The following is a 15264-nucleotide window of genomic DNA, read 5'->3' on the forward strand; positions in this document are numbered from 1 at the left end:
TGATGAAATGAGCAACAGATTCATCATCAGTCTTACAGAACAAGCAAACATTTGGTAGAATCTTATCCCTTTTGATCAAATTGTCGATGGTCAAGATCTTGTTCATGACAGCCAACCAAATAAATACTCGCACAGTGTGAGGAATGGGCCATTAAAGATGCAATCTTAAAATGTAGAATTAAAGATGCACCTCAAAAATCTATTGGAAAATGTTGTTTTAATGTTGAAAAACTCCCTAATTGATCATCTCGACATAGAGATGTATGAATATGAAAAAAAAAAATAGATTTTGAGTCCCAAAAATAGTGCATCTTGCAACACATTATCTAGACCGTCCATTTTCAAGAGTTTCATATGTTTATAGCTCTATTTGATTTAACCATTTTTGGAGTTTAAAATTTTATAATTAGAGATGAAAATAGATTTTCAGATAATCCTAAGAATGTTTTACACCAAAATTATATGTTATGATAAAATTTGGAGGTGCGCCTTAATTGGATTGTTTAAGGTTGCAACCTTATACAAACCACACCCTTAATTAAAAAAAGAAAAGAAAAGAAAAAAGAAAAGGCTTTGTAAGCTCATGAAAAAATTAATGTCTAAATATTGATTAGGGAATTTGATTTTGGATGGCGAAAGACTATGGTTTTTTTGAAAGGAAAAGTTTATAAAAGGTTGCAACCTTGAAATGTAGAATTATGGTACACCTAAAAAATCCATTATAAAAGGTTGTTTTGATGTTTGAAAACCCTCTAATTGATCATCTGGACATTGAGATATATGAATACAAAAACAAAAAATATTTCGAGTATTAAAAATAGTTTATTTCACAACACATTATCTAGACCCAACATTTTCAAGTGTTTATAGTTCTACTTGATTTGAACTATTTTTGGACTTTAAGAATTTATAATTAAAGGTGAAAATAAATTCTTAAGTCATCCTAACACTTTTTTACACCAAAAATATATTTATGTAAAATTTGGAGGAATATATTTATGATAAAATTTGGAGGTGTGCCTTAATTTGATTATTTAAGGTTGCAACCTTGTACAAACTACACTATATGAAATAATATTTGAACATTTTTTTTTCAATTACTATGGAGATCAATTTTTCTTCTTCTCTCTTTCTTTCTTTCTTTCTTTCTTTCTTTTTTTTTTTTTTTTTTCTTGGTATGGAAGAGGAGATGATCTGCCATGGTAAAATTCTTTGGGATATTGGTTATTCTTGTTTTTGTTCTTCCTTTTTATTTGTTGGGCAAGTAAGCAAAATGTTAAAAAAAGGCATAAGTATGCGTAATACAGTTCTGTTTAGTCTTTCTATTTTTTGATGCCAAAATACACCATCATTGTCATCATCCGACCCTAATCTTAACTATTTGAAGTCGACTACACAATCAACCACAAAAAAAAAAAAATCCCAAACCCGATATGCTTTCCAATACGTTTGGTTATATGCTTAGTTAACAAAGAACAAAGATAAGGAAAAAAAAAAGTAGCTAACGTTTTCTCCCATGACTTTATGCCCCCGTCTATTCGCATTATTTGTGATGAGACTTCACATTTCATGAGACAAACGCAGTGTTCCTGGTGCCAAAATATGAATAAATTCTATGGAATTTCCTTCATCAATATTAGGAGCCTGGGCTAAATTTACACATAAATACCCATACATCCTCTCTCCAAGTGAAAAACAGAATTAAACATAAAAGATGATCACATTCTTTCGAATTTTTCAAGGACTCCATTAAAACATCACAAAACTGGGTACTTAATACCTTCTTACTTTATCATATTATTGAATTTCCTTTCACATAGAGAAATGGGTGTTGGTCTTATGATTCTAATCCCACATCGAAGGTTAGGGAAAGTTGAGGGCACACAAGGGCTATAAAGCCATACATCAAACACATTACAAAGCATACCTTTCTCGGCCTTTTGGCTAAGATCAAGTGTAGTATCTGTTCTTATCAGTTTAATATCTGATACGTGGTCCATCGGACCACACGATATTAAATTAATTTTTCAGTGGGGGAGGGGCTACCACACTAGCTTGCTAGTCGGTCCCTTGAGCGTCGCCTGTGTGTTGCACTACTGCACGGGCCGTGCGCACCCCTACCAATTCAGCTTCAAATGTTTTCCTCATTATGAGCATGCATTGACTATGTTCATGTGAGCTTCCAATGAATATCTTCTTTTCTAAAGTATTGGGAAATATGTCAAAGTACACCTAGGAATTTAACATTTTAAGATTTTGCCTAAATGTTTTGGTCCAATTTCAAATGTCTATTAAAATACACATGATTTTTAGTTTGAATAGAAGAAAAGCGGTAGCATGTTAAATAATTGAAAAATGGGTTCCATAAATCATTAGTCTGCCCATGGTCATAAACCTGAATTCATAATTGAAAAATGGGTTCCATAAATCATTAGTCTGCCCATGGTCATAAACCTGAATTCATAAAATAGTAACAGATTAATTCGATCCCAATCGGCTAATATCCAGATTTGAATCCAATCCCAATCGGCTGATTATGGAGATTTGCAGAAGAAAGCCTCGTCTTTTGAATCCTTCAATGATGGCTCTCATCTCTCCCATGTGTCATGGGTCCCCTATCTTAGGGGTTATTCTTTGGTGATTTTGTTTTTGAATTTTTATAATAGACAAATAATGTTACCATATCATGAGTATGGGATCTAATTGGGGCTAAAGATTATTCACTAAGCCTAGCTCCAAACTTTTTTCTCCTAACAACAATAAATAAATAAATATATATATATATATAAATAAAAAGTAATGATCCTATGAGACCTTTCCACATCCATGTATGTAGGACTCCAAAAGATCACCATTAAATTTAGCATAGATCTGTAGAAAAGTTATCACATGGGTGTGGGACTTGACTTTTCTAGAAATCTGTTAGTACTGAATATAAAATTTGAATTTAAATCATTTAGTCGGATATGTCCTTTTACATTCCCATCGTTTATATACGCGTTGTGAAACTCTTCTTCATGGTACTTCTCTGTGTTTTGCTTCTACATAGCATCTCCATGAACTATTTGGTGTCAAACAATGGATGATCAATGAGCATAGAAATGACACTATCTAGCCATCTCTGGTGAACATGGGTCTTAAAGGGATCCCTCTGTTATTCAATTTTATAGAAAGTAATTATCATGATGCAAGATCCAAAATTTACAAGATAGAGTTCTTATATTATATAAGATCATTTACCTCTTAGTACAAGGATGTCACAATCACTATCATACATAGCTAATAAATGTTAAATTTGGCAATTTAGGGGGCGTCACATGGTTCAACATTTTTCTTTACTTAGTATAGGCAACGGGACAACCACCTACCCGATTTCATGACCTTCTGGTACGAAAGGCAAATGTTCTTATAGTGTAATTTTCCAATTGTTATTGTTTACATAGATGGCAAAAAAATATGATGGATATTAACACTATAACGCTTATCTGAGCTTTATATCCCATTCTGATCATGTTAAAATGTGTATATCACACAAGACAGATTAGACCCTTAAATATCTCTTAAAAACATATAGACTCTTTTATATCTCTCCCTTCTCCCTCCCCATTTTCAATCAAATCCACAATCCCTTAGAAAATGAATTATACAATCCTTTCCCTCTCCCTCTCCTTTCTGCCCATGCATGGACAGGCTCTATTACTAATCTTATGGCACAGTTAGTTGTTTAGAGAAGAAACAGTGGCTTTCAAGTATTCAAATCTCCACTTTTTCCCTCTTCAGTATGTGATAGTCACTCTTTTTTTTGGAATGCATACATGGATAGAGTTAAAGATTCTTCTTATTCAACTGAAAATATGCCCAGTACATTCGGTCCACTTTTACTAGGTTCGTCCTTTGAAAATTAGGTCTAACAGCTAAAAGCAAAAAGACTCTTTGTTGAATGAATGTCTAAGACTCTTTGTTATTTTCGTCTTTTAACCAGACCAACTCGAGCCCATGCAAAGGTCCCATCTTTTTAGGGACTAGGTAACTATGAGTTGTGACTAGAATCTTGCTTCCTTTCCTACAGCTCTATAAAAAATTCTTTAGGCAATGGCCTTTCTTGAGGCAAGTCTGTTTATCAATATCTTGAATATTGTCCAATATGAGAAAGAACTTCTTGGGAATGTACTGGGCATATTTTCAGTTGAACTTCCTCCAGTTAACTGTACAGTGGCTCCATCCCATCTTCCCTCGTCCAGTAGCGAAGCAACCAACGTGTCTAGTTCCTGTTCCCAGTCTAACAACCCTGGAACACATGGCTTAGTCCTGCAACTAAAACCGAGGTCTCTGACTCGCAACATCTTTTTTGGCTTTTCCCCCGGGCAAAATGCCCAATATTTACAACTCTTTGGTAGTTAATGTGACTTGTGATGTACAACAATTATTAGTAAATAATAGAGTCAGAACTGTAGCTCTAGCTAATTCGGGTGGGCAATTTAGCATTTGGGTTGAAATCCAATCGAGCATTTTGATGATGATCTTGATCCTCTCGCCCCTTTGGTGAGGAAAATCAGTGTTACGGAAAGAATGACAGGGTGGTGTTCTTCTTGCTTCCTTCTTGGCTTCTCTAGTACACTCTATCGAAATGTAAGCAATTTCATGACTTGCCTAACTAAGCTTCTTCAAACACACTTTTGAGGTGAAGTAACGCTCCAAACTGCTTCAAACTCAATCTTGAGATTCCTGAGCACTCTTTCCAAATTGAGCGAATATTCGAGGTCTTCTAATATCAAGGAGTTTAAGCTTTGTAGCACTGATTTTACATTGGCTACTGCCATGTTTCTTCTTGCTAGGCTGATCCTTGAGAGAGCCTTATGTGAGCCACCCAACCCACTTTCCTATCAGGGACCTGTGACTTGAACATCTCAAAGGTGTATTGTCCAATGAACTTCAATATTAGTAAAGATTAAGCAATTTGATCGTACTTCTCCTTTTTTTATAAGTAAAACATGGACTACATGTGAGTTATCACTAATTTGATTTTTAACTGACCCCAAGTTGGAAGAATTTTAAGGCTACGGGTCACTAACTCACCCATCCGTAGAGATGGCAATGGGTCGGGTCGGGTAGGGTCAGGTTCAGGTTGACAACGCGGACCCGACCCGATCCCACTAAATTTTACACTGTCTTGGACCCAATTCGGGTCCATGTCATTCGGATGCAGACTTGACTCAGACTCGGGTCTAGGAATTTTAAAAAATAAAAAATTTAATTTATATGATGTAGAATATATATTTAATATATATTTTTATATATTTTATACAAAGATAGGGTCCATACCCACCGCGGACCTGGGCCCTATCCCCGTTGGGTACAACTCATTTGGATCCAAACCCAACCCATCAAGTCCAAAGCATGGACATGGATCCAGACCCGGACGTGGTCCCGGTTTGGGTCAATCCGACCCGGTTACCACCCCTGCCCAGCTGATGCATTGTGTCGTTCCTTTACTCAAAGTTCCTTGAATTTTTGAAAGACAGAAACTAAGTTCAACCCTTTACATGAATAATAAAGAATTTTTGTTGTCTCTCTTACAAGTTACAAGAAGTGGCAGCTTTTCATTAAAACAAGCATTTGGACAGTACATGGGGCGTGGATTTGAGGAGTTTCCATTAAAACAAGCATATAGTGGGTATGCGAGTATTGATTTGCAGAGAGATAGCTCCAACCCAACCGAAGTTCTAAAGAAATCAAATTTTTAGAACCAACCCAAATTTAAATAAGAGAATTCATGACAAATATAGATGAATTTCATGAATTATAGGTAATAAAGTAACATGAACCCCTGCCTCAGCTACCTGAATTAGCTTATAGAAGCCAAAAAAAAGGCACAAATATTCATTACATAGTTATTCTTGCTCCTCGTATTTCAATGCCGAAATACAATGAACAAAAAAACTCACAGAAACCTATACATTTTTCAAAACCTTTGATTATGCTAAGATATCAAAGAAGAAAAAAGGAGAACAAAAAAAAAAAAAAAAAAGAGAAAAAAATGGCACCAGCCAAAATATGAATGAATTATATGGAATTTGCTTCATCAATTTCAGGAACCTGCGCCAAATTTACAAATAAATTCCTATAAATTCTTGCTCGAAGTTAAAAAATATAATTAAATGTAAAAGATGATTACATTCTTTTGAGTTTTTTAAGGGCTCATTTAAAACATAAAAAAAATGGGTGTCTGAAAATATTTGCCAAAAATTTCGGGAACTTGATCCCTTCTTTCTCATATTGTTAAATATTTTTTTACACGGACGGAGGGAGCGTTTGTGTGTGATTTTAATCCCACATCGAAGGGGTTGGGGAAGTTTAAGGGCTCACAGGATCGATAAAATCATACAGCAAACACGATTCAAAGCATACCTTTCTCGGCCTTTTGGCTAAGATCAAGTGTAGTATCTGTTCTTATCAGTTTAATATCTGATACGTGGTCCATCGGACCACACGATATTAAATTAATTTTTCAGTGGGGTAGGGGCTACCACACTAGCTTGCTAGTCGGTCCCTTGAGAGTCGCTTGTGCGTTGCACTACTGCACAGGCCTGGCGCACCCCTAACAACACAGCTTAAAATTTAGGCGTTTTTTTTTCCAACTTTTTTAGGTTTAAACAAACAATAGACTCTCTCTCTGTGCGCCTTCCTTTTTCTCTCTCCTCCTCTCTCCTTTCTTTCTCGTCTCCTTTTACTCACTCTATTCTTCTCGCCTTCTTCTCCCTTCTCTCTCTTCACTCTTCTCTCCTTTTTAACTCTCTCCACGAAAAATTAAAAAAAAATGAAATCTCTCTCCAAGAAAAACAAAAAATAAATAAAATCCTGGCGTATATTGTGAGTTTTGAGTTCTGCTGGTAAAAGAAAGTAAAAAAATATTGAACCTGTGAGTCCTAATACCCAAAAAAAAAGAAGAGGAGCCTTGGAGTCCTAATACCCATCGAAAAAAAGAGGAGCCTTGGATTAGGTCACGTTGGGCCCTAATAATTAATGGGTCCAAATTTGTAATTAATTAACTAGACACCGCTCTGAACCCGATCTAGATCGGCGGATTTTGTCCCAGTTTTGATTAGGAATGATTTATTAGGGACCCCTCCAAACCCAATCTGGATTGGTTGTTTTTAGCTCGGATTTGAAAATGTTATCATCAAATTTTGAGCTTTCATTGAATATCTTAGTGTGTAAGTTATAGGGAAATTTATCAAAAGTGCACCTAATGATGTTTAAAAATTCAACATTTTAACCATATGTTTTGATTTAATTTCAAAATGTCTATCAAAATTCACATGATTTTGAGTTGGAATAGTAGAAAATGGGTAAAATGTTAAAGTAACTGAAAAGTAATGTGCATATTTTGATCAATTTCTCAATGTGTAATTGTAAATCTGAATTCATGAAATAGTAGGACATTGACATATTAAAATAAAATGGTTTCTAAGTCCCAGATCCGAATCCGATTTGGATGGGCTGATTTTGGATATCTAAATAAGAAATCCTTGTTTATTTTATCCATCAATTGTGACTTTCATCACCCTAATGTTTAGCACGGGAGTTTGAATTTAGGGGTTATTCGAGGTTGATTTTGTTTTTGATTGTTATAATAGACAAATGATTGTCTCTAATTGGGTTAAGGATCACCTAAGCCTAATCTTTTTCTCTTAACAAAAAATTGTAAAAAAAAGAACATTTGAAAACTATAATTTTATCATCATCATCATCTGAGTTTTATGTCAATTATTTAGCCTCATTAATTCAAAATTTATGAAAAGATGCGGCAAATTTTTACATTGGCTGCCCCACCTAACATAACCCTCATCTTTTATCCAAGCTTGGGACCGGCATGACTGACTTGAGATCGGCCATTGCAGAGTTATCAAAATCGTAATTTGTTATCAACAAATATAGTGTGTGGCTTGTATAAGGCACGAACATTAAACAAGGCAAGTAAGGCGCACCTCTAAATTATGCTAAAAGATATAGTTTTCGTATCGGAAAACTTTGTGATGTCTTGAAAATTTATTTTCATCCCGAATTGTGAAATTTAAAGCTTTAAAAAATAGTATAGATCAAATAAATCTATAAACACTTGAAAATATTGAAAATAAACTTTCCGAATAATGCATTGCAAGATGCGCTATATTAAATGCTATATATGCACCATGGAACTCTTCCCCGGTACTTGTGTGTGTTTTGCTTCAACATTAAGAACTCCATAGACTATATCTGGTGTCTAACAAGGGATGAACAACGAGCATAGAAACGACACTCTCTATCCATCTCTAGTTAACATTGGTCTTGAGAGCTATTTATATCCAAAGCCTAAGAACATGTCAAAGGGTTTTCTTCATTTCAATTATATAGAAAGTAATCACGATGATGCAAGATCCAAATTAATAAAGATAAGACCATTTATCTTTAATACAAGGATGTGGTAGTTACACATAGCTATCAGATGTTAAATTTCACAGCTTGAGGCGTCACATGGCTCAACATGTTTTTTCGGCACAAACCTATCGGATTTTACATCCAATGGTCAACATTGATTATGACCTCTTTATACCAAAAAGACGAGTTATTACTATTTTTTTTCCATTTGTTATTGCACATAGAGAGCCAAAAACATGTGATTGATATATAACACAATAACTACATTCTGATTATGTTAAAATTGTGTATCACACAAGACAGCCAGGCCTTTAATTTCTTGTAAGGGCAATGATTTCATGCAACTGTTGTATAGTAATATCTAATGCAACGGTTGTATCGTAGTATAATGCAACGACATTTCTAGAAAACCATGTTTGTGGTATTTGTATGACCCTAAATTTTGCACACACATTATCTTCATCTCAATAATCAATCTCCAAAAAAAAAAGTTCAATTTGAATCTTAGATATGGTAAAAATGAGTACCCTCCAAAAACGAATATAGACCATTCATTTTGTAAATTTCAAGATCTTAGCCTTTATAAACTCAAAATAATTTTTTTCCTTTTTCACATTGTTCATCTAATGATAATAAAGCCATCCAAAAAAATTGGAAATGAAAAAATCTTTCTAAGGCCTAGATCTAAGCATCTCACCAAAATGAACGGCCTATGTTAAATTGGGCTAAAAAATACATAATTTTTCTTTTTTTGTGATTGTTCATTAGAATGAAAAAAGTGTATATTTCAAAATTTGGATCAAACAAATGGGCATAAGATGGTTTTTTCAGGTTATTGCATTATATTACTATACAACGGTTGTATGAAATCATTGCCCTGTTATCTTTTTTATATCATTGCATCTGGTTAAATTGGCCTGGAACCAACCCAGATCTAGGTCGACTCCGAGTAACTCGAACCCAAGTGGGTCGGAGTTGATCCAATCTGCTTTCAGCCGTGCAGTTCAAGGATCCCAAAGTCATTCTAGAACTTCTATAATTCCATTTATAAAAGAGCAATGATCCCAAAACCACTGAAACTTTTAGATATCTATTTCCACCCTGTAAAAATAGATATGGAGCTACTCCTAATATGATCGTTCATCGTTCAATGGCTCATTGGACACTGTAGCATGGCGTAGAAGTAGGCAAATAGGAAAAAGTTTACGTGAGGTTGGCACTTAAAAGTGTAGGATAAAGGTGAACATCTAAAATCCTTCGAAAAATGTTGTTGTGATGTTGAAAATATATCTAAATGATCATCTCAATATATATATATATATATATATATATATATATATATGGAGACAAAAAAAAACATATTTTAAGTCCCAAACATAGTTCATCTTGCAATACAATATCCAAAACATCTATTTTCAAGATTATCATGTATTTATAGATCCGCTTGATTTGTACTATTTTTAGAGTTTGAAATTTTATAATTAGATATTAAAATAGATTGTCGTACCATCTTAAAAATTTTCGATACTAAAATTTCATCTCTCAACAAAGTTTGGATGTGCACCATAATTTTATTGTTTAATGTTGCGACCTTATGCAAACCACTCCCAAATAGATAATACATTGGAACTTTAGACCACTTCTAAGAGAGATTTAAGGTCTACCGGAGGGTAAGGAGATTAAGATTATTCATGATTTCAATCAATGTTCACGGATTCCAACTTTTCCGAGTAACTCAGCCTTGGTCTATGGCCGAGGTGGCCTCTAAACTCACTTAGTTAAAACCTTAATGAATAAAAAAAAACATAATTTGTGTTTAAAAATCAGTATAATATAATTTTTATAGTTCTTATGATTATTTGAGATATTTTCTTATTACACGGTCTAGTTTTTACTAATTTTAATTAATTTAAAAAATTTTCTCTTTACTTTGAAGTTTGTCTCTCCTCCAAATCCACTCGAATTTGGCAGAGTTACTCAACTCAGGCCAAGGCCGTATCCAAGGCCCGGGCCAAAATTTAAAGCAATACTGTTGAAGAGAGTAACAAGGAGGCAGATGAGTTAGCTGAAGTAGCTGGGTAGTCCATGACTTTTATTGTAAATCGGAATAGATGTTCTCATGAATCGGGCTACAATTTCGTAGCATCAGAAAATTTCGGAAAAAATATGAAAATATTCATTATATTTTCTATTATTACAAAAATATCTGAAACTATCGGTTACTATCCATAAATCTGTTTTTTCAACTTCAGAATACTTTTTTTTTTAAAAAAAGAAGATAAAACTGCCCATTTTTTATTTTTAAAAAACTGAATTTTACTGCTTGTAACTCGGCATGTTAAGAAAACAAAGAAATAATAAAAACATAAGGTATATAAAAAAATACTACCTATTTGTATCTCTATTACTCAAATAGTGTATATGGTTTTCTTCTAAAACAATAAATGGATATTTACATAATTTTCCCAAAATTTTTTTGTGATTAATAAAATACTACCACTTTAATATTCAAAAGGAGAAAATTTCGTAAATATCTTCTTTTTGCATTTACTTAGAAAATTATTTTGTGTGGACATATTTTATGGTCATGTCATTTTTTAGTTTTATTATTGGGAAGATATTTCAATACTCTATATTTTTAGGTTTTATTTCATAATAGACTCAAGATTTTAAACATGTTTTTTTTTAAGTTAAACTAATTTAAAAAGACATGCTATTTCTAAAAACCATCTTTTCAAATTTCTCTCTTTCCCCTCACCCCTCTCTCTCTCTATTTCCCATCATTCTCGCATCACTCTCTCTCTTCCGGCTCTTTCTTCATGCTTCGAGAGAGAGAGAGAGTGAGAGACGTAGGAAGAAAAATATTTTTTTAAAAATCAAAGATTCAAAGCCATTGTAAGTTTGTACCATGTATAATCAAAGTCATTTAAAATTTGTTCCATTTATTCTTTACTGAGAATATGACCTCAGGCAATTTCTCCTATCACAGGAAGACAAGTAAAAGCCTGAAAATCGATTCTTTCTACAACATAACCCTGCATTTAATACTTAAGCATAGTAGCATGCCGAAGCATCCATGGATCAATGTTCACAAGGTTTTTACTTAACCATCCAACAATAAAATACTTTTCCTTGTCCACTTTAGCTTCCCATAGCAGAAAAGAAAGAAAAGGCAAATCGATGTGAAATGGTAAATGCAAAACCCTATAAACTAGAGACAGTGTAAAGGAATAGCAGAGGAGCAAATAAAGAAAGTCAGTTTAATTGATTTCGAGCTCAGGAAGATAGCTCATAAAAATAAAAACTTCCCAAATTTGACTCTGTATCAAGATAGGCAGATAGACGATTAGAGAGTAGAGACAGTTACAGATAAAGAGAGATAGAGAGAGAGAGGGAGAACAGAACTACTAATGGCAAGAAATGCAATAAAAACGTTAAAAAAAAAATAAAAGACTCCAAAAATTTCAAATCTCAAAAAACAGCTCAAAATGTAAAGACAAAATTCAACAGTTCCATCCCCTGATTTTCCAAACACGTATCATAAAGACTACAAATCAGGTCGAATAAATTGTTGGAAAATGAAATAAAGCTTCCGGGGATTTGAACTGTCGTGTGGAAACTAGGAATCGTAATCGAATGAAGCCCATTTAGAGAGAGAAAAGAGACGCAAAAAGCATATAGAGAGAATATAAAGCGTTAACTCATATCGAGGGATGCTAGTGAGAGGGTCTGTAATCTCAGGATGAGAGGTGAAGGAGAGAGAAATAGTAATGATAAATAAGGGGAGAGAGAGAGTGAGAAAGAGAGAGACAAAGAGAAATTTGAGACATATAAATGAAAAAAAGAGAAATGATGGGTTTAAAAAGAGCATGTTTTTATTACATTTGTTTAGGATTAAAGTAGGTCTAAAATTGCTAGAAGGTTAGAAGATATCTTTTGAGATATTGAGTTTATCAATAATTACATTTGAAGATATCTTATGAGACCGGAGTTTGTCAAGAAAATAAAACTTGAAAATAAGAGATATAGAGATTTTTTTTTTTTTTTTTTTTTTTAAATACCTTTAACATATAACTTTAAGTTTCAAACCGGTGTCTATTTTCATATTTGTTTGAAACTTGGAGCTACAAACTTTCTTTTTTGAAAAATAAATATGGTTTGAAATTTCAAGTTCTAAATTCCTTAACTTACGTATTTTTTGAGTTAAGAAGTGGTTTAGAACTTCAAGTTTTGAACGGCTTATATTTTAGAAAAAGTATGTTTGGAACTTCAGGTCTCCGAACCAAAGACAATTATCTATTCTTTGAATAAGTGGTTCGAAATCTTAACTTTCAAATAAGTTAGTTCAAAAAGATATGAACTCACGTGTCCTTTCCAGTCAAAAAAAAAAAAAAACGAAAGGGAATTCTTTCAAACAAAAGGAAAAACTTGAAAAAAAAATGAATGAGTGATGGGTGCAAAATAAAAAGGTAAGGTTTTTATGCCTTCTCTACAGCATAAAACTTATATACGTCCCCTTATCTAACCGTTCATTCTGAATGGAGGGCTAAGATTGCTCCAATCATAATGTCATGTCTCTATACTATTTTATTTTTAATTTTTTTTCTATAAACTAAATTTTAGACATCCAATCCTCTATTAAATTCCCACTAGGAAAAAATATAAAAAAATATTTTCAATAAAATTAAATGACCAAAATACCCTAAAAGTTTCAAAGGGTATTTTGGTCATTATATTTTATCGAAAATTATTTTTAATACTTTTTATAGATGAGCCCCAATGAGAAGATGGCACATATTAAATTTTATAATCATAAAATTTGTATAAACAAAACTAAAAATAGTGAGTGCTCAAAATTGGACAATTGGATGGTAGGAGATATATGGATCTTCTATATTGTAGGGGAAATATAGAAACCGTTCTCAAAATAAAAAATATTAGTTAAATAGCATAATAAAAACAAAAGATTTGAAAAAAAGAAAAAAGAAAAAAAAAAAAAGGTGAAAAACAAGGGCAAAAGATTTCATGCTCCCAAGAGAGTGGCAAAACCCAACCTAGGAGTACTTTTGGACCCAAAAACCTCTTCGGCCCATATGCTATGAAATTCCAAAAAATGTGTTTTCTATGGGCTTGAAGAAAATAATGACTTAAGATAGAATAGAAGCTTTCTAATTTGTGAAAGAATAGAAGCCTGATAATTTTTGAAAGGTAAGATCTAAGTGTTAAAAAATTAAAATATCAAATTTATTCTTTTGTTATTATGATCCAGTGATTTTTATGTGGTTTCCAAAATTTCAAATAAAAAATTCTTGGAAAATTATCTCTAATATACCTTATTTTTAAAAAAATCGCAAAAAAACCTCAACTTCCCAAAACCTAGCCCACACCTTTTTTCTGAATTTTTGGTATTTTCTGGACGAAAATACCATTTACGGTAGTCTTTCTACCGTAATGTATTGCAACTATTACGGTACTTTAATTATCGTAATAGCATAGAGTATTATGGTAATTAAAATGTCAAAACAAAAGATTTTATACTCTCTCGAGTCTACTATCTATTTACTCACTCGACAAAAATTCATGCTAGCTATATTTTTCAAATCTCAAGTTTTTAAGATATAATCTTTACTTAATTTTTATATAGTTATCAAAATTTTAGAACAAAAACACTTTTAAATAGAGTGTTTTTGAGCGAGAGAGTAGATCCACATCGTACTTCGATGAGAACATGGATTTTTTGAAAAGAGAGAGGGATAGCTATGATATTAGCTTTAATTTGAAGCTTTTAAAGTATTACGATAATACCGTAAAAACTTTACGGTATTTTTATTGCCGTAATACTTTTGACTTTACCACATTCTACTTTAAAAGCTTCAAACCAAAGATAACATCAGTAAAAACATCCATGTTTCCATCGGAGTACGATGTAGATTTACTCCCTCGTTCAAAAACATCTATTTAAGAGTGTTTTTGTTCTAAAATTTGGAGAACCATATAAAAATTAAGTAGAGATTATATCCTAAAAATTTGAGATTTAAAAAATATAGCTAGTATAAAATTTGGAAAACCATATAAAAATTAAGTAAAGATTATATCGTAAAAATTTGAGATTTGAAAAATACAGCTAGTATAGATTTTTGTCGAGGGAGTAAATAGAGAGTAGATTCGAAAGAATAGAAAATCTTTTGTTATGAGGTTTGGGCAATATTATGATAATTAAATTACCGTTATACTACTTTAAGATATTATGATATTTTAATTATAGTAATACTATGTGTTATTACGGTAATTAAAGTACTGTAATAGATATTCCGTTATTACAGTACTATAAGTACCGTAATTCTATCTCTATTTATAATGGTATTTTAATTACTGAAATGGTCGTAATGCATTATGGTAGAAAGACCACCGTAAAGGGTATTTGCGTCCAAAAAATATCAAAAATTAGAAAAAAAGATGTGGACAAGGTTTTGGGAAGTTAGAGTATTTTTTTTGTGATTTTTTTAAAATTAAAGTAGATTAGCGATAATTTTCCAAAATTCTTTCCAATTTAATTTTCAGCTCGAGAGAGAAAGTGCACAGTATATGCTCCCGCGGGAGCAAAGCATAGGCGCTAAAAAACCCTTATAAAACATGGAGAATGAGGGGCTCTTACGGGTAAAGTAGGTGCCTCACGAGTTGCTTTACTGCTTTGCGAACCTGTCGGATAAAACCCTTAATCGTACGGTCGATATCAAGTCCTTCGCATTCCGCGGAGGGGTTCTGGACCGTTCGTTTTCTCCAGCCCAGCGGTTGGGCCCCACTACCAATGCCCTATAAATTCCGAGAAGAATTCCACAGGAGAAC

General features: G+C 32.9%; 2 non-coding genes across 2 annotated transcripts; both read left to right on the plus strand.

Moving 5' to 3' along the window:
- Positions 1 to 1923: 1923 nt before the first annotated feature.
- LOC148781831 (U2 spliceosomal RNA) lies at positions 1924 to 2120 on the plus strand. The gene has a single exon (XR_016058671.1). It is a non-coding gene; the product is annotated as a U2 spliceosomal RNA (small nuclear RNA).
- Positions 2121 to 6404: 4284 nt separating this feature from the next.
- Positions 6405 to 6601, plus strand: LOC148781832 (U2 spliceosomal RNA). The gene has a single exon (XR_016058672.1). It is a non-coding gene; the product is annotated as a U2 spliceosomal RNA (small nuclear RNA).
- The last annotated feature ends 8663 nt before the right edge of the window (positions 6602 to 15264 follow it).

The sequence above is a fragment of the Amborella trichopoda genome, chromosome 6, assembly GCF_054954075.1.
Source record: "Amborella trichopoda isolate Santa Cruz 75 chromosome 6, AtrichopodaSantaCruz75HAP2 v2.0, whole genome shotgun sequence".
NCBI classification, from domain to species: domain Eukaryota; kingdom Viridiplantae; phylum Streptophyta; class Magnoliopsida; order Amborellales; family Amborellaceae; genus Amborella; species Amborella trichopoda.